The sequence below is a fragment of the Lynx canadensis genome, chromosome C2 (assembly GCF_007474595.2).
Source record: "Lynx canadensis isolate LIC74 chromosome C2, mLynCan4.pri.v2, whole genome shotgun sequence".
In the NCBI taxonomy this organism is placed as follows: Eukaryota; Metazoa; Chordata; class Mammalia; order Carnivora; family Felidae; genus Lynx; species Lynx canadensis.
In genome coordinates, this window is record NC_044311.2 from 133,994,540 (window position 1) to 134,016,370 (window position 21,831).

The 21,831-nt window shown below is 33.7% G+C and overlaps 1 long non-coding RNA gene across 1 annotated transcript in view; it reads right to left on the reverse strand.

Annotated features, from left to right (window-relative positions):
* Window positions 1–9,574: 9,574 nt before the first annotated feature.
* Window positions 9,575–21,831, reverse strand: part of LOC116738315 — an 82,873-nt gene continuing 70,616 nt past the window's right edge. The window contains exon 4 of the long non-coding RNA XR_004344105.1: window positions 9,575–10,044. This is a non-coding gene — a long non-coding RNA (uncharacterized LOC116738315). The remainder of the gene's footprint in view (window positions 10,045–21,831) is intronic.

The window sequence follows — 21,831 nt, forward strand, 5'->3', positions numbered from 1 at the left end:
TACAACTATGATTTTTAATAATGTCACACGATCAACTAAATCACATTACACAGAAATCAGAAGCATGCATATTGAATTCCTTACTATATTAGATTTTAATTCTTATTCTAAAGATACAATATTTAAGATGACAGTTTTATTGGGCAATGATACGAATGCTAATGGTATTCCATAAAATGAATATTAATGTAGTTTATTTTAATTTATTGGTCTTTCAGATTTTTAACCACCTATTCCTCCCACTTCTTTCCACTGTAAGCTTCAATCAAAGTGATGATTGATGAGAAGATAGAGAAAATATCTATATCCTTTTCCCCAAGCATTTGGAGCTCTATAATAATTCATTTGAAAAATTAAATTAAATTAATTTTTCCCCCTATTTGAGAAGTCCTTCAGTCATTTTTTTCATCAAATGGTTATTCCTGATTACTTAGCTCTCAAAGAATTAAGGAATTGATGGTGACATCAACGATATAAGTGATGTTGGGGCACGTGGGTGGCTCAGTCGGTTAAGCATCCACCTCTTGATTTTGGCTCAAGTCGTGATCTCATTGTTCTTGAGATAGAGCCCCACATCATGTTCTGTACTGACAGTACGGAGCCTGCCTCAGATTCTCTCTCTCCTTCTCTCTTTGCTGCTCCCTCGCTCATGCTTCCTCTCTCTCTCTTTTTCTCAAAAATAAATAAATAAACTTGTAAAAAAAGATACAAGTGATGTCATATTTCATCATTTTAAGTCATCTTTGAGATGTTTGTGAATGGTAAATGGTGTAACTGTATAAGGAATTCAATTCCATTGATTTGATAATTTGACAATAAAGTGTGCTCAAGTTCCTAAGCGTGCTCAAGTTAATAACTTGTCACATAAGAATCTAAGAAAATCTTTCCTGTGTACATCAAAATAAATGTTAATAAGACTTAGTGGTGTACAAAATAAAATTTCCTAAAATGTAATAAATATTATTTAACATGCGATTATACCATATTTTGTATGTATTACAAATGTAACTGGCTTCTGCTCCCATTGGATGATGAATCATACATATATTTATCATATGTATGTTATATCTTAATAATCTGTCTCTATATATAATTATGATTTATATGTGTATATGTATGTATGTATAGACAAATATACATGCACATATAAAGATTCCTAAGTGCTCTCTAGTATGTGTTTCTTTCACTTTGGTGAGTGTGGTTCATTTATTATGGAAAGTTCTTCAAAGTGAACACCACCTCTTTCTGGGGTTTCTGTGAACATTAGAAATGTTAGCTGGGGAGGGCACTTGAATGGTTCTGTCTCTGATCTAACTTTCATTATTGAGTTTTGGATCAGGGAGTTCCTCTCTGGAGGATTATGTGTCATTTAACAGATCATTGCTCCTACAATCACAGACTTACCAAATAGAGTCATTATACTTCCTCCTGGAGTAATATACCTTCTCCATTAAGGTTTAGCTTCTGCCCTGGAGACTGGAGAACTAGTAACTCTTCCTCAAGATAGGGTGATTAACCTCGAATTGTTTTTCAGCACTAGGTTAAGTTACTCTTCCTTAAGAAACTTCTTAGTTATTCAGAAGTTGATAAGGCATTATAGTTGTCCCCTAATATAGTTTCATAAAGCACAAGATAGGTGATCAAGTCATTAACTCAGGGTCACATACTAGTCAATGGCCTTCATTCCCTGTTAATTCAAGGTGAAACCAAATTTTATATGCTTGGCAAGTATTGTATGTTTTTGATACTTGCTTTCATTCCCCCAGCATGTCTGAATTAGAAGGTCAGAACTTAGGTTATTGATTTTGCTAAATAAGGTCACCAAAAAATGGTAATTAAAAAAAAATACACACACACACACATATACAAATACACTAGCAGGTGTCTCATTTGTAAAGGAGGACACTTGGGTCAATGATTTTTTTGTAACACCATTGACATCTACTGCTTGAATATATGTGTTAAATTTGCTAGTATAGAATCCCTTGAACCTATTAATCAGGTGATATCAATTTTTTGATTCAATTGTTGTTGCTGACTTGGAGAAAGTTGACCATTTCCATATAGGAAATGGTCACTACTGATAATTTTTAAATTGGAAACAGTGGATGTGACTAATTCATAGAAGAGAATTTTTCTAGTTTGCTCTAGTAGTGATATGTATGCACAATCTAATTCTAATGATTTAGTCAAAATTCTAATTAATGTCAATAATGGGGAAGAAAGATATTGAATAACACAATTTTGAAGATATCATGATTCTTAGCTTCATCACTGTGGGTTTCTCTTATACCTATATAGTCATATGTTACCTACCTATAGTCATATGTTTAAAAGCTTTATATTTCTTAAAAAAATTAAAAATTGATAGATGATTGAGTGCAAAAGTTAAGTTATTTTTTTTTTAGTAATACCTGAGTATTTTCATCAAACATATACTTTATCCTTAGGTGTCTATATGTCCTTTCCTATCCCTCCCCACACCGCCCCCCCCCAAACCAATTTCACTGACATTTTAGTTAGGTCATTAAGATTATTACTATTAATATGTAATAGCTTCTTTAATGTGTTCTCATCAGTTTCCTGTCATCCAATTTACTCTAGATATTTATCAAATTAATTTCCTTAATATTGTTACCTTTATCAAAATTTTCACCATGTAATACATACATATACATATACACATGCATACTACATACATACAGTGGCTTTTCATTCCTTATCAAGTTCAACTTCCTCATATTCCTCATGTTGATCCTGAGAGTTTGATATTAACCTTCCCTTGTGATACTAACTGTTCTTTGTGATAAAACCATCCTATGTATTAAAGAGGCAGACTTTAAATCACACCTATATCTTTTATTTTCTGTTAGATAGCCTCTTATTAACTTGGAAATACTCAAGTTTATTAACTTGGCCTAGAATGCCTTTTCCTGAATCTTCAAGGGTAGATTCAGTATAATTTGTTACATTTTGAAAGACCCCCAAGGATGATTCTTCCTTCCTGAGACATCCATGGAACTTTTAATATTTCTGTATTGTCACTTGCATTCTGCTTTGTATTGTAATTAATATTTTATACATATAAAAAATCTTTACTTGATCACCATTGTAAAAAGAATTGTATTATTTTTTAATTCAAGACAACGTTTTGTAACAAATTAGAAACTCTCATTATTTTTTTTAAATTTTTTTTAACATTTATTTATTTTTGAGACAGAGAGACAGAGCATGAACAGGAGAGGGGCAGAGAGAGAGGGAGACACAGAATCGGAAGCAGGCTCCAGGCTCTGAGCCATCAGCCCAGAGCCCCACGCGGGGCTCGAACTCAGGGACCAAGAGATCGTGACCTGAGCTGAAGTCAGACGCTTAACCGACTGAGCCACCCAGGTGCCCCTAGAAACTCTCATTAAATATCCTTTGAAAAAAATGAATAAAGTAACTTTAGTTTAATTAAACATACACTATATTATTTTATTTTGTGAGAAAGCGGGACGTTTTAAAAAAGATTTATTTATTTATTTATTTATTTATTTATTTATTTATTTATTTTACAGAGACCGTGTGCATTCACTAGGTCTCAAGCCAGGAGGAGGGGCATCAAAAGAGGGAGGGAAAGAATCTTAAGTAAGCTCAGTGCTGTCAGCGTAGAGCCCTACACAGGACTCAATTTTATGATGGTGAGATCTTGCCCTGAGTCGAAATCAAGAGTCAGACGCTTAACTGACTGAGCAACCCAAGGGCTCCAAGATTTTCTTTTTTGGGGTAATTTCTACAGTCACCGTGGGGCTGGAACTCAAAACCCTGAGATCAAAGTCTTACTCTCCACGGTCTGAGTCAGTTGGGCCCCTGAAGGTGGGACCTTTCAACAAAGAGAATATCTGAATAGTTCTTTTACTTTTGATTTTGGTGAGGTATTATTTTATCTAAAATGGCATACTTGGAGTCCATGTTTTTCCAACAGTTTCTAAAAACATCTTTTAACATTGATATACTTATTGTTATATTATTATATGATATAATATTATATTACCTCTATATTATAATTATATTACCTCTGACTGGTTTGGAATTAGTACCACTCTGACAGACAAGGCTCTTGAAAACCAAGATATATTCATCTGAATGAGGAGCTAGAGAAGGCGACAGAGCCTTCAAGGAATGTTTTTTGGTCCAGCAAAATATAAGTCAAATTTATTTTTTGTGATTTAGGAAGCAAAGCTGTTTCCCCAAAAAATAATATATAAACCATTTTTAATGTTTTTATTCAATTTTCACTGTTGGAGTAAAAACATGCATATCTGTTGTGAAAAGCAAGAAGTTAATAAGATTTTACAGCTGGTAGCTCTCAGACTCTATAGAGACCACAAAACTGGCAACATTTTCTATTAAAAACATTTGATATTTATTACAGAAGTCTATATAAAACTATGATGTCACAGATACCAAAAAAATTGCGAGAAGTTATAAGCAAAATAAAATTGCAATTTTGCTTATTTATGCCAGTCATTTACAAAGTGTGCTAAGTGAAACTGTCACTTTGATAGTTTCAATGTGGAATTGCTCAAATCTACTTAAGAATGCAATGATTCCTCAAACTATATTTTTCTTCAAGAACAGTGAAGCAGACCTCTGGGTCTATTTTGTCAGATAAAAATTCAGTATCAGCCTTCTTAGAGGCTGAATTGCCACATGCTGCCGAATTAATTAAGAAACTGACTTCAAGAGTGCTGGGTACCTTGCAAACACAAATGTGCCTGTAGGCGGCTTTTCTTTAGTGGCTATCTCACTTTGCCACTACGTTTCTATCTTTGCATCACACTGAAATTTCCATTCCTCTCAGAAGTGGATTAAAACTTATCTCTTTTCGAAGAATGGAATGAGATCACTTAAGAAGTCTGCATCATTCTTACTGAGAGTGAGGGAGAAGCATTTGTCGGCACTGATCTGAAAGCAGTTTCTAGTCATTTATTAACACTTTCTGTGAAAGCACTACTGAAAACTAAATGATACATGACTTCCGAAGCCTGGAAATTCAGAGAGAAGACCCAGAAAACATGTTGAGGGGTATTTCCAAAAATATAAGTTGAAAAAAAAAGTCAAATTGTTACAGACCCACCAGACCAATGTTACACTCTCCATCACGCTGCTTCCCACCGTGAGACGTAAATATAATTGGAATAAATCTGTAAACATTCTAGCATTGCCGCGAAATACCTGCAGGAATTCACCTTAATGTAGATGAAGTACATACGATTCATGATGTCCCCTTACAAAAGCAAAATTAAAGAGGTATTCAAGTCTCCCTAGAGTTGTCAGTTGCTACTAGATTTTGATTCTGTACAAATATAAGCATAGTAGAACCACTTTGTCACCAGCTGGAAAATGACTTTCCATGGTGGGAACTTCACTTACATTAGGATAGTTTTGTAAAATCTAGCAATTACTGACTTTTCCAATTTGTGCATGTGTATTTCTTTGAACACTAAGCCACCTTTTCTCTCCACTTCTAATGTGAAGGATGTAATCAGCCTCAAGATGTTTGATTATACTTAAACTGCATTATGAAATGTACTGAGCAACAAGTTCACCAATAAACGAAATAAAAAAAATCGAATTTGTTACTGATCATTCAGGAGTCAGTCATGAAGTTCCCTACTATCTTTATAGCCATGAATATATAATTTCTATTGATTAAAATTCTCCTTGACAAGAGTATATCCCAATGAAACAAAGGGGCTAAGTATACAAAACTATGGAAAGAACACTGAAGCCTACGTGTTTGGGTTTGAATCCTGGTAGCAGTCATGTACTCTTGGAGAGTTTTTGTAATTTCATCATGCCTTAGGTGCCTCCTGTCAAGTGGAGATAATAATAGTAATAATCTAGTAGGGAGTATGGAGGATTAAATATGTTAATAGACATAAAGAATTTAGAATAATGAGGGACATACAATATGTGTTAGCAATTTTAATTTTTATTACCAGGAATACAGTCTTAGAATATTTGGCTCTGTATTTATTGATGGCACATTAGTCTAGATGCTGGCAAGGCCAGCCACATGCTAATGAAATTAGCTATATTTTTTCATGGGTTCTAGAATATGTTGCTCCCTTCTGACTGAAAGTTGTAATGTTTGAAGATTTCTCAGCCTCAATTTTCCTAGAGTACATCAAATTGTAGACTTCACTGAGTGAATTCCTTAAACTACATGAGGACAAGACAGTCAATGGTCAAGAGTGGGGAGATTATGTTTAAATTTCTTATAGAGTGAACCAGAAACTTGAAACTTGAAATTTCATTTATCTTTTCTCTTGTCCCCACATCAAAATTGTCACAGTTTTACTGGTTTTTCCTTTGAAATTTATTTTAAAATATGTGTAATTCTTTCTTTCTTTCTTTCTTTCTTTCTTTCTTTCTTTCTTTCTTTCTTTCTTTTTTTGAAGAGCACATTATTTCTTGTTGGAGACACATGGAAATTTTTTCCCATCTTCAAGTCTCCCAGAATACCAATCTGTTAACCATATTGTGGGCAGAGTGGGCTCTTTAGCATAATAATTCAGTCATTTTACTTTCTTACATAAACTCATCCAGGAGTTCCATATTTCATTCAAAATAAATTTTAAAGCCTGTGATGGTTTATACAAAAACCTTCATGTTTTGGTCCTTTCTACTTTACCATGCTGATCATCTGCCATTTTCTAAAATGTTCCCCTCCTTCTGTTCATGCCCCATTTCTGGACACTTTTTCTTCTATCTTCTTGCCTTTGTACCACATCTACTCTAAGCAGTAGCGGTAATTATTTCCATAATCCTCAGGTGTGGAGACCATTATACATGTACTTCAAGACTCATGTCTTTATTTTTCACCCTCCAGCCCAGAATGAATTGGAACTTTGATTTGAGTTTCAAATTGTTCAGTATATTAGTTCTTACTTTGTTATTAGTTCTTGTTTTGTGAGCAAGAGACATTATTTTTCAAGCAATCCATGAGAATTTGGGGGGCAAAGACTGAGTTTTGTTCTCAAAATGTCAAAACTCAGATGTCCCTGAAATCTACATGGGTCATTGAACCAGGAGGCAATCACTAAATGATAGTTGATTAAGGGATGCATTCAATTTTATATTAATAATATTTGAGATCAATCCTGACCCTATGTGTTATAGCCAGCTGTCCCATTCCTGGGTCAAGTACCCAGCATCCAGAAAGACAGTCCTAATTTGCTACATTTGTATACCTTATAACATTTCCCCCCTTGATCAGACTTCTAACAATGTTTTAGAAATTGAATTCTCACCTTGGATCTGCTGCTCAGTTCTCCTTCACTGATCTTTACCAACCTTTGTTTTCCTTTCTGGGTTATAATTTATTCTTCAGCCTTTAGGTTAAAATTTTGACCTGTATGTGTTTTACAGGTCTAAGTGACATTTATAAGAACACTATATCTCAAATTTCTGAGTATGAGAGTCATTGTTAAAACTTTTTTGGTGGGTGTATTGAAAATATTGTAAATCGGGGATGAAAATATTGGAAAAATCAACATAATCACTAGAAGTAGTTTTTCATAGGAAAGGAGCAGAAGTCTAGTCATGATGCATTGCTTAGAATCATGGTGACTTGAAATGTTCTTAATTTCTCCAAAATTATTTACTGATTATAACTACTTTCTCTATTTAATTGGGTATTCTAACAACTAAATATTTTTGTTGAATACTAATTAACAAAATTATTTTCTTTAAGGAGATATGATAACATATTTAACACGTTATAGTCTATTATTCCTTGATGATTAGGAGAATAAAAGCTTAGATGGGGTGCCTGTGTGGCACAGTAGGTTAAGAGTCTGACTCTTTATCTCAGCTCAGGTAATGATCTTGCAGTTCATGAGTTTGAGCCCCGCATCGGGCTCTGTGCTGATGGCAAGGAGCCTGCCTGGAATTCTCTATATCCCTCTCTCTCTGTCTCTCCCCTGTTTGTGCTCTGTATCTCAAAATAAATAAATAAACTTTAAAAAAGAGAGAGAAAATAAAGCTTAGAAATGCAAATTGTAATCTCAAATGTCCATTTTTTCCCTCTCCATTATCACCTGTCTTAAAGTATTGGCAACTGGTGGACCTCAATTAAATTACAGATGACTTAGTCTTAAAGCCAAAATTGTTTTTTAGCTTAGAACTAAATATTTTGGGTTTTAGTTTTTACTTTTTTAATGTTTATTTATTTTTGAGAGAGAGAGACAGAGAGAGAGACAGAGTGCAAGCAAGGGAGGGGCAGAGAGAAAGGGAGACATAGAATCTGAAGCAGGATCCAGGCTCTGAGCTGTCAGCACAGAGCTCGTCCCAGGGCTCAAACTCACAAACAGCAAGATCATGACCAGAGCCAAAGTCAGATGCTTAACCAACTGAGCCACCCAGGTGCCCCTAGATATATTTTGAAATAGAATGTGCTAAATGTTCATGGAGACTTAGCAGAAACCATTCCTTTGTCTTGAAACAGGAATTGATTTTTCTCTAGCAACAAATGGAATTTGAAACTTGATATGTTTGAGTTCAATTTCAAATTGCAAATCTATATTTGAAAGGGTGCTAAGTTTGCCAAATTGAACCCTTGAGTTCAGTTAATAACAAAAAAATGAACTCCAAGGGATGCAACATCCAAATTAAGGTATACAACAGTATTTGTAACTTGCAAACCCCTTTATCCTGATATGAGTCCTTTTTTCTAATAATATATATTCCCTCTTGACCAAGGCTAAATCATTCTTATTTTCCTTTTAATCCTTCTGTTATTTTCGTAATTTTTCACTTATGCATTGTTCATAAAGTACACATTATTAGGTATTGCCTGGCTTTAAATTTTATATAAATTGAATCATAATATACATATTCTATCTGTGATATACTCCTTCCTACTTGTTGCTCTGTATAACCATATTTCATTAACTTTTAGTTCTGAGAATTATTCTTCCGTATCCATTTACCACAAATTACTTTTTTATTCTAGTTTTGATGGATATTGGGATGTTCCTAGTTTCTTACTCAGAAGCCATTCCATTGCATATCCAATAATGTGCACATGCATAAGTTTATCTAAACTAAATAGCCATAAGTGGAATTGTTCCTCTTCACTAGATGTTACCAAACTATTATACAAAGCACATTTCCTAATTTCTTCTTACCTTGCTCATTACCTTATGAATGTTATCCTTTGTATATATTCATAAATATTTATATTGTAGACCTCTTACATGTGTTAATTACATGGTTATGAAATTGTATGTCAAGTTTTAATTTTGATTTCCCTGATTTCTAGTGATATTTATTTAATCAGCCATTCATTTCTTTCACTATTCTGAAGTGCTTGCTCTAAAGTTTTTTTAAATGTTTATTTATTTATTTTTGAGAGAGAGGGAAACCATGAGCACTGAAGAGGCAGAGAAAGTGGGAGAGAGAGAATCCCAAGCAGGCTCCACACTGTCAGTTCAGAGCCTGATGCAAGCCTTGAACTCAAGAACCATGACTTGAACTGAAATCAAGAGTCAGACACTTAACCAACTGAACCACCCAGGCACCCCTATAGTTTTAATAGTTTTATTTTTTTTAATCTGAGTTGTAACAATGGACAAAGAATATTACATTGATGTTGAAAATAACATTGATTAAGGAATCAATCCATCAAGAAGATACATCAATCAATTACAAACACATAGAACCAGAGAAAGGCTGCTGGAGGAAAATCCAACTATTTATTATAGAAGATTTTCCAGGCAGAGGCTGACTTTCCTTGACTTCCCTATACTTTCTAAGAGACAGTAGGCCTGGATAAGACAGGGGCCAAACTTTCACAGTAGCTTCTTGAAGATGGACAGCCCATACACCTGTTTCTTTTCAGAGTAAAAATCAATACCATAAACACAGGTCTTGGTAGGGAGTCCAGGCATTGTGCTCATCCTTCCACCAGAAGGTACACAGAAACAATCCTGACCCAACACTGGCATGGAGGTCTCCAGTGGGCAAGTCGAAATCAGTATGCAGGCTTTTTTTGCTCTGGAGTATGAGACAAGGACAAGTGTTATCTTTTGAAAGACATTATAAGATTTGATATGCTAATATACTTACAGGGCTGTGGCATCACAGCCCTGATAATGTATGGACTACATTTTAGCTTTAATTCTATATGCTAGAGGTAAATAGCTGGAAAGGGAAATTCAAAATTACCATTTACAGTACTATTAAAAACATGAAATACTTAGGGTGTTTTTTCAGAATATGTGAGAAACATGTTCACTGAAAACTGCAAAATACTGCTGAGAGAAATTAAAGAAGATATAAATAAATTGAGAGATTTATTCTGTCCACTGGTTGGGTAACTAAATATAGTTAAGAAGCCAATCCTTTTTTTTTTTAATGTTTATTAATTTTGACAGAGAGAGCATGAGCAGGGGAGGGGCACAGAGAGAGAAGGAGAGAGCAAATCCCAAGCAGGCTCTGAACTGTCAGCACAGAGCCCGATGTGGGGCTCAACCTCATGAACTGTGACCTCATGACCTGAGCCTAAATCAAGGGTCAGACGCTTAGCCAACTGAGCCACACAGGTATCCCAAAAAGTCAATGCTTATCAATTTGCTCTCTAAATTCAACAAGATCAAATCAAAGTCCCAAGAAAGTTTTTTTAAAAAATGTAAAAAAAATCATCTTCTACTTGACACAGAAATACAAAGCATTTAGATTAACTTCAATTATTTGGGGGAAAAACATATTTAGAAGATATATATTACATAATTCCAACATTTATCCTGAAGATATGTTCATCAAGAAGTATGCTACTGATTGAAGGATAGACACATTGACAATTAGCAGAAAAAAGTTCACATGTAGTTATGTATATATAATGTTCCTTTCAATGTACCAAATGAATTTATCAGGGAAAGAGTAACCTTTTTTAACAAACTATGGTATAATTCCTTATTCATACTTTAAAAAAAATAAAACTTTTACCTTACTCTCTATAAAATTAACTTGGAAACTATCGTTGCCCTATATATAAAAGCTAAAACTATAAAAGCAGTAGAAAAAAAGTATGAGAAAAAAAGTCCTAAGATAATACCTTTTTAGTCTTGAGATAGTCAATAACTTGGTAAATAGGATGCAAAAAATAAGATTCAAAAAATTTGAAAGTGAAGATGAATTGGGCTTTAACAAAATTAAAGCTTTTCCTAGAATGACTACATCAGGAACACAAAAAAGTAGGTATATACTAGGAGAAGATATTTGCAAAAGAAGTATCTGACAAAAACTTGCATCCATAATATATAATGAACCCCATGAACCTCAATAATAAGAAAACAAAGATAAAAACTTACAAAATATTTGAATAAACACTATGTAAAAGAAGATATACAAATAAACAGAACTTGAAAATTTTTCTCAACTTTAGTTATTAGGGAAATGCAAATGACAAAGCCAAAACAAAATATAAACACTGACAACACCAAGTGTTTTTAAGAAGGTGAAGCAATTGAATTCTCATACATTGCTGGTGGAAATGTAAGACGATATAATTACTTTGGAAAACAATGTGGTGGTTTCTTATAATATTAAACATATGCCTACCATAAGACCCAGCAATTCCTTTTATTGGTATTTACTCAAGAGAAATGAAAACATCTCACCTCACAAAAATTGCCACATGAATGTATCTGGCAGTTTTACTTATAATAGCAAAAACCTGGACAAAATGTCCAATGTGTTCCCATGAAACACACTGATGTTTATCTGCGTAATGAAACACTACTGAGATATGAAGAGGTATACATAATTGACATCAATAACATGGATAAAAGTCAAAAACATGCTAAATGAAAGCATCCAGAACAAAAAGAACATACTGTATTATTCCATTTTTATGAAATTCTAAGGAAAGTGAATCTTACCAATAGTGATAGAGGAAGACCAGTGGTTGTCTAGAGTCAGATGTGAGGGACAGTGTGAGTGCAAAGTGGTACATGTAACTTTTTGGATGAAGGAGAGATTCTATATCATTCGTGATGATGTTAACATCACTGAATACATCTGCCAAAACTAACTGCACATTAAAATGGGAATATTTTATTTTATGTAAATTATACTTGAAGTAATTTTTAAAAATAAACATAATTATATAATATTCTGTGTCTGATGAATGATTGTTGTTCATGGTATCCTGTTTCCATCTGCGTGTGTATGTGTATGTGCACGTGCGGTCTTTGCTTTAAGTTACTCATTTTCCTTGAAGCTTTTTCTGTGAGAATACTTTGGGTTTAAAGATAACCATGAGCTATTTAGAAAAGATTATTTCTTTCTCCTTTAGGCATTATTTATTGGAGATAACCGTAGACTAAATTTTCAGCATGAGACTTTCAGACTGCCTAGAGAGTGACATTTTAGATTGTAAATCTATAAGAATGCTTATTAGTCATTTTGTATAATGATGCATTTGAACTGTCTTGTAAACTCTGTGGCTTACAAACAATAATAATTTATCTCCTCCTTATAATCTTAAAGTTCTGGAGTGCTCAGCTCCAGGCTGTAGGTCAGGTTCAGGATCATATCACATGTCTTTTCTTGTTTCTAGCCTGAAGGTGCATTGACACTGGACCATGCAGTTATGGTAGAGATAAGGAACTTCACAGTTGTGAAGGTCTACTCATTTTCCGTTGGTCAGATAGAGTCCTATGACAATGCCAAAGTCAATGGCAATCCCAAAGTCCTCTGAACACAGAATGGGATAGGAGAATGAATGTTTAATGAGCAGTATTATAATATATTACATAGGTAATGCGTATCATAAGCAATTTTCAGGAATGTGATTTTCCATCTGTTCAGCATCAAGGTACAAGATAAGCAATTTTCCTAGGAGTACACGGGACATGGGGTGAGGAAACAAGGTTTATGTCTGCTGCTCATCTCTCCAGTGAAGCTATAGTTCTTTGTGATGCTTGTTTTATGATGGGTCTCTCATTAAAGCCTTCACCTTGCCATGGATCAGTAAATATCCTTAAAACGAACGTAAGCTGAAGCTTATCTTCCTTCTCTAAATCATTGCCTTCACTTACTTTTTAACCTATATACTATTACTTTGTTTTTTTTTTCTGTTTGTTTTTTGTTTGTTTGTTGTGCTGGCTCATCACTGCATGTAATAGAATTTTAAAACACTTTAAGGACTGTTTTAAGAATTTTTAAAGTTTAGAATTGGTGAAGATGCTAAGTCTGTCAATTGGCTGAAATAGATACCTAAATTCTTTACTTTCAAAGAATTTAATTTGTTATAAAGCACACAACATTTGAGTCCATACCTTATATTACTTCCCCTATTTTGTCCTCTCTCTACCTCAGTTTCTTTTTCTCCCATACCTTCATTTCTTCTTTAGTTCTAACATGCACTTTCTCTGGTGACAAATAAAAGTGAGTTCTTTGAGTTCAGTTCCAAAGATATGCATAGATGATAGCAATTTATACTACCTCTATATCTCTGCCACAATGGTCTCACTATAATAGTGAAAGTTTTGAGAGAATTTTTTTCTATAAGGAATATTAAGAGAGCATTTCTTTTAGCTTTATAACCACAAAAATACATAATCACTTACACTAGAAGTAGAGGGAGGTAAACTCTTTAACTTTGAGTTTAACTAAAATGCATAAATCTATGAGTTTGACTCCCCCCCCAATATAAGTAATACCACCATAAACATTTATCTTTCTCTGTCTTGCTTATTTCACTTACCATAATGCCCTGCAGAATTCATCCATATTGTGGTAAATTACAAGATTTCCTTATTACTTTTTTTTTAATGTTTATTTATTTTGAGAAATAGAGGGAGAGAGAACATCCCAAGCAGGCCCCACACTATCAGCACAGAGCCCCACGTGGGGCTGGATTTCACGAACTGTGAGATCATGACGTGAGACAAAATCAAGAATCAGCCACTTGACCCAGTGAGCCACCCAGATGCCCAGGGATTTTCTTCTTTCTTATGGCTGTCTTATATTCTTGATCTGTTTACTCATTGATAGACCCAACATATTTCTATATCTTGGATATTATACATAATGCTATACTGAATGCAGAAGTACAGATATGTCTTTAAGATAATGGTTTGTTTCCTTTGGATATAGACCCAGAAATAGAATTGCTAGGTTATATGGTAGTTCTATTTTCTTAATTTCTTGAGGAACCTCTATTCTGTTTCCATAGCATCTGACCCAGTTTACATCCCCACAGCAGTGTACAAGGGTTCCCTTTTCTCCGTATCCTTGCCAGCATTTGTTATTTCTTGTCTTTTTGATAATAACCTTTCTAACAGGTGTGAGGTGATATCTCCTCTTGGTTTTGATTTGCATTTTCCTGATGATTAGTGATGTGGGAGAAATAGAGATGGTGGTGAAAGCATATAAACTTCCTGTTATATGATAAATAAGGTTTGAATATCTAATGTGTCACATTGTGAGTATAGTTGATAATGTTGTACTACATAATTAAAATTTTCTAAGAATAGAACTTAAATGTTCTCACCAAAAAAATGTGGGAGGTAAATATATGAGGTGATGGCTGTGGTAATGAACTCAATGGGAACAATCCTTTCACAATTTATACATATATCAAATTATCATGTTGTACACTTTAAAAATATTACAGTTTTGTATGTCAATTTTACCTCAGCAAAGCTGAAAAATACAGAAATCTGCTTTGCATAAGTAATTGCTGCTACACTCAAGCACTACTAATCATTCTGCCCACTTTTAAGTTACAACATCAGATCAGATGCTCCAATATGTCTTATTCTGTAATCAGTATATCAAAAGGGAATGATACTCAAAGGGGAAATATTTGAAGAACAAGAAGATAGTTAATTGTCTGAAGCCCCTTTGTGTGATAGATATAGTCACAGATCAATTAGAAACATTCTAAGAAATAATCATTTTTCAAATCTAACCCAATGAAATAAATGGAAAAGTTCCCACTGCCTGAGGTAATCTACTTCTTTAAAGAAATGAACTCTGAACTCCGTTTCTTTTGTTACAGTCCCTTCCCATGAAGATTTCTTGCAGTTTCTCTAAATAGAATTATACTTCTTGATTCGATTAAAGAATAGTCCAGTATATTCTTTTGGATCAGCTCCAGTTCTTCATGATATTTTTAAGCCACTTTACTAAAATATTATTGACATAAAGAAAGTCATACATATTTGTTGTATACAACCTGATGATTTTGGAGATAAGTATACAGATGATCTTTGAACAATATGGGTTTGAACTGTGTAGGCACACTTATAAGTGTGTTTTTTTGATCAATACAGTACAGTACCATAAATGTATTTTTTCTTCCTTATAATCTTCTTAAGAATATTTTCTTTTCTCTAGCTTACTTTATTATGAATATAGTATATTACATATAGAGCATACAATACATGTATTAGCCAACTATCTATGTTATCAATAAGGTTTCCTTTTGATCAATATTAGGCTATTAGTATGTAAGTGTTGGGGAATCAAAAGTTATGTGTAGGGTTTTGACTGCTGGAGGGGTTAGCACCCAAGCCTAGCATTGATCAAGGGTCAACTGCACCATGAGACCATCAACACAATCTATGCCATAACATATATATTTCTTAGAAAAGTTTCCTCCTGCTGTCTTTAATTTTTACTATTATTATTATTAGGTGATAACACTTACCTTAAAATCTATCCTGATAGCAAATTTTTAATAATAACAATATGGTATTATTAACTATAGTTACTATAGTGAATAGTAGATCTCTAGGACTCATTTATCTTATATAACTGAAACTTTGTACCCTTTGACTAATACCTCTCCATTTCCAACTTCCCATAACCCCGCTCTCATTTATGTTGCTTTAAGTTTAACTATTTCAGGTTCCTTATATAAGTGGATTCATGGAGTATTTGTCCTTCTGTGTCGGGCTTATATCACTAAGCAGGGTGTCTGTCCTCCAGGTTCATCCATGTTCTCACAAATGGTAGGATTTCTTTTTTTATGGCTGAATAGCATTTTATTGTATGCATATACCACCCTTTCCTTATTCATTCATTCATTGATGCACAGTTAGGTTGTTTCCATATCTTGACTACTATGAATAATGTAATCAACATGGGAGTGTGGGTATCTATTCAAGATCTTGACTTCAATTCTTTTGCATGTATAACAGAAGTGGGATTGCTGGATCATATGGTAGTTATTAAAAACAATTTTTGAGGTGCCTTTATGCTCCTTTCCATAGTGAATGTACCAATTTACATTCCCACCAGCAGTACACAGGATTCACTTTTCTCCACACCTCATCAGCACTTGTCTTTTTAAAAATTTTTATTATTGATGTTTTGTAGTTGACATACAATGTTATATTAGTTTCAGGTGCCTCACCATGATTAGTGCAGTTACCATCTGTCAGTATACAATATTATTACAATATTATTGACCATATTCCCTATGCTGTACTTTTCATCTTTGTGACTTTTTTATTTTATAACTAGAAATTGTACCTCTTAATCCCCTTTACCTGTTTTACCCAGCACCCCCCCCCCAGACATCTCTGGCAACTACCAGTTTTCTCTCTGTATTTATGAGTCTATCTCTGTTTGTTTGCTCATTTGTTTTGTTTCTTAGATTTCACATATGAGTGAAATCCTATGGTATTTGTGTTTCTCAGTTTGACTTATTTCACTTAACATGAACTACCCTCTAGGTCCATCCACGTTGCTGCAAATGGCAAGATCTCATTATTTTTATGCTAATATTACACACACACACACACACACACACACACACAATGTTCTTTTTTCTTCTTTATCCATTCATTTTAGAGTCACATAGGTCGTTTCCATATTTTGGCTATTGTAAATAATATTGCAGTGAATATAGGGGCACCTATATCTTTTTTAGTTAGTGTTTTTATTTTCTTTACATAAATACCCAGAGGTGGGACTACTGGATCCAATATATATAAATAACTTTAAATAATTCAACGATAACAAATAGATAATCTTATTAAAAAATGGACAGAGGACCTGAATAAACACTTTTCCTAAGAAATACAGATTGCCAATAGACACATGAAAAGATGCTCAACATCACTAATCTTCAGAGAAATGAAAATCAAAATCATAATGAGATATCACTTTCCACCAGTCAGAAAGACTGGTCTCAAAAAGACAAGAAATGACAAGTGTTCTTATGAATGTGCAGAGAAGGGAACCCTTGTGTACTGTTGGTGGGAATGTAAATTTGTGCAACTGTGGAAAACAGTATGTAGGATCCTCTCTTTTCTAAAATTTTATTGATTTATTGATTGATAATAGCCATCTTACAGGATATAAGGGATGTCTTTCCATTTATTGTGTTTGCTAAATACTTTTTCTGTGCTTTATAGTTTTTAATGTACAAGTTTTTTACCTCCTTGGTTAAGTTTGTTCCTAAATAGTTTATTTGTTCTGGTGTTACACTAAATGCAATTATTTTCTTAATTTAATTTTGTGTAGTAATTTGTTGATGTACAGAAACTCTACTGATTTTTGTGTATTGTTTTTATGTCCTGCAATTTAACTGAATTTATTAATTATAACAGTTTTTTTGTAGTCTTTAGGGTTTTCTGCATATAATATCATGTCATCCACAAACAAAATTCTACTTCCTCCTTTCCAGTATGGATGACTTTTATATCTTTTTCTTGCTTAATTGCTCTGGATAAGAAATCTAGTATTACTGAATAAAAAGGGGGAAGGTGGGCATCTTTGCCTTGTTCCAGATCTTAAAGGAAAAGCTTTCAATTTTTCATCACTGAGTATGATGTTAACTGTGGGCTTGTCATATATAGCCTTTATTATGTTGAGATGAGTTCCTTTATACTAATTTGTTGACGACTTTTATCGTGAATGGGTGCTAAACTTGGTAAATGCTTTTTTTTTTTTGTATCAATTGAGATAATCATGTGATTTTTATCCTTTATTCTGTTAATGTGGTATTTCACACTGACTGATTTGTGGATGTTGAACTATCCCAGTTGGTTATGGTGTATTATCTTTTCAATGTGCTGTGGAGTTTGGTTTACTAATAATTTGTTTAAGATTTTTACACACATGTTCATGTGGGATATTGGCCTATAATTTTCTTTTACTATAATGTTTTTATCTGGTGTTTGTTTCAAGGTGATGCTGAGGTGGTTTCAATGAGTTTGGAAGCATTCCCTCCTCATCTGTTTTTAGAAATAGTTTAAGAAGGAGTGATATTAATTCTTTTTTCAATGTTTAAAAAATTCACCTATGAAGCCATCCTAGTCCTTAACTTTTCTTTATTAGGAAGTTTTAGATTACATATTTAATCTCCCTGTTTTTTTTTTTCCTGTTCAGGTTTTCTATTTCTTTTTAGTCTTGGTAGTTTGTATGTTCTGAGTAACTTCTCCATTTCTTTTAGGTTGTCCAACTTGTTGGCATACAACTTTTCATATTAGTCTCTTACAATCTTTTTTATTTCCCTGCCATCAGTTGTAATTTCTCATCTTTCATTTCTGACTTCACTTAATTGAGTCTTCTCTCTGGTTTTTATGGTTAGTCTATTTAAAAGGTTTTCAATTTTGTTTTTATTTTCAAAAAACCAACTCAGTACAATTGGTTTTATTCTATTGTTTTATACACTATTTCATTTATTTCTGCTCTGATCTTTATTATTTTCTTCCTTCTCCTAAATTTGGGTTAAGCTTTCTCTAAAATAGTTCCTGGGGTTGTAAAGTGAAGTTATTTGAGATCTTTTTTTTTCTTTTTTTACATAGGTGTTTATTGCTATAAACCTCTCTTAGTCCTGGTTTTGTTGTATCCTATAAGTTTTGGTATATGCTGTGTTTGTTTTCATTTGTCTCAAGATATTTTCTAATTTTTCTTTGGATATTTCCTGTAACCCAATGGTCGTTCAAGAGTTGTTGTTGTTTATTTTATTTAAAAAAAAGTAATGTTTATTTTTGAAAGCCAGAGAGAAACAGAGCATGAGCGGGGGAGGGGCAGAGAGAGAGGGAGACACAGAATCTGAAGCAGGCTCCAGACTCAGAGCTGTCAACACAGAGCCCGAAGCAGGGTTCAACCTCACAAGCCTTGAGATCATGATCTGAGCTGAAGTCAAACGCTCAACCCGCTGAGCCACCCAGGTGTCCCGTCCCAAGAGTGTATTGTTTACGTTCCATGTAATTGTGAATTTTCCTGTTTTTCTTTTGTTATTGATTTCTAGTTTTAAGCCATTTTGTTCGGAAAAAGATATTTGGAATGATTTTAATCTTAACTATTATTTATTATTTTCTGATCTAGCATATGATTCATCCTATAGACTGCTCTGTGTGCATTTGAGAGAAATGTGTATTCTGTTGCTGTTAGGTGCAATGTACTGTATATGTTTGTTAGGTCCTTTTGGTCTGTAATATTCAAGTTTGCTCTTTTTTTAATTCTTCTTCTGTCTGGATCATCTATACACATCTTAAAATGAGATATTGAAATCTATTATTGTATTGGTGTCTATTTTTCTCTTCAGATCTATCAGTGTTTGCTTTATATATTTAGGTGCTTTGATGTTGGGTACATATATATTCATAATTGTTATATCGTCCTGTTGAATTAACCATTTTAATATTATATAAGGACCTTATTTGTCTGTTGTGACAGTTTTTGACTTAATGTCTATTTTGTCTGATATAAGTATGACACTCCTGCTCTCTTTTGGTTACCATTTGCATGGAAAATTTTTTACATTTGGTCAGAGGCCACAGGTGGGCCTGGTGCAGTGGTTCCCAGGGCAGCCAGCCTGGTGACTGGGACCATGGGTGGGCTTCCTCTCTCTTTTCTTCACAGGAAAATTCATGAGCCAATACTGAAAATTCTTTTGGCACCGCTGTGCCTGGTTGGAAGATGGATGGTAGAGATATAGTGAGACTTTTATTTCCACTTTTTATAATGCATCTTTTCTTGCTTCTTTGCTCCACTAGGGTACTGTAACCGCTCTCCTGAATTCCAGAACTCTCATAAAGGCATCCTTGTTCTTTATGAAAGTGAAGTCAGTGTTTCTGTTGGGGGAAGAGTACAGAGACATACTATTCTGCCATCTTCTGATGTCACTCTCTCCTGTTGATATTTTTAAATGCATGTTTGGTTCCTTTTTCTTTTTCAATGTATTGAATTAGATTTTTATTGGTATTTACAAATTACTGAAGAACAGGTCATAATCTGCTACACACTGATACTCAGACCCAAGTTTGCAATTGTGTGTTAACCATCTTCACAGTCTTCCCCCTACATGTTCTCAACTGTCTCCGGTTGTTTTCCTACAAAGCTTGTTTTATTTTGTTTTTTTTTTCTATACAACTCACTACATTGACTAATATCTCCAAATTTTTTTCAGTCATCTTGAAATATCAGAGAGATTATGAGCCCTTCTCTCATGCACCTACAAAATCCAACACCAAACTCTTTTTATGTTGAAAGAGACTTTCATAATTGATCTCTTATTCTCACATCCTTGCACTACCTTTGTTCATAAATATATTACATTTTTGTCAAATAATATATAATTGTTTTATTCTTATTCAACGTTTCACAAACTTAGGAATCCCAAATGTAACCAGTTTCTCTCCACTATTACCATCTTAAAGTAAATACATTTTATCTGGCTTGAATTACTTTAATACCCTACTAATTATTTCTACTTCTAGTCCACTACCCTCTCTAGTCCCTCCATAGTCAATCATCCACCTAAACAATGAAGTGGTATTTTGAAAGTACATAAAATCGTGCTGTTTCTTTTCTTATAACTCTCAAAGTCTTCCCATCCCAGGTAGAATGAATCCAATGGTTCTTAACATACCTACAAGGCTGACATGATCTCTGGTTTCCTCACCAACCTCATTGCCTTCTGCACATCTATGTATATTTTTGTGCCCACACTAAGCTCATTGGTTTTCTTAGCCCTTACAATCCCACTTTGTTCTTAGAGTAATGGTTTTTCCGTGCCAGTGCCAAGAAGAATTTCATTCCAGAGTCATGACCATGTCCCTTATTTCATTCATGCATTTGCTCGAATGTTTTTCCTTCAGAGGACACTGCTCCACCCAATGTAATTGTCATGCATCCCCATTTACTCTCTGATCTTTCAACCTACTTTCATTTGTTTTTTTTTTCATAGAACGTATATACCTGTTACTACCTTTTTTTATATCAAACATTGTATTATATCATTTTATTTTTTATTTGGTAATATATTACATTATATTATGCTATTTGAACAATTTATTTTACACTTTCCATTGAAATATAATTTCCAAGTTGTTAGGATTTTTGTGCTATTGTTTGGACTTTATGTAAACAATATTGAATAAATGATTGAAAAAAATACAACATTCCTCTAAACTCTTCTTAACTCTCTTAGAACAATGTCCTAAAACATAGTAAGATCAAATAACTTTGTTGCTTAAGAACTTTTGACATTACTTATTTCCAAAAGTTGACAGTCAGAATGGCATTGATTTTTTATCACGTTTTACCAACCAGCCCTTTCAAGCACATTCCTACAATATGACACCAAATATAAATTTTAACCACTCAATATCTAGCATTTTTCACATCTTTCACTAGCTAATGCTGTTTCTCTTCTGTACAATTGTCCCTTAAACCATGGTTATTGAATCCCTACACATTACTAAGTATAAATTCAAGTGCTATTTCTCACATAAGACTTCTTTATAGCCTAATCATAATTGAGTTATACTCTCTAGCATTGCTACTGCACTTTGCTTCCAACTTTACTAT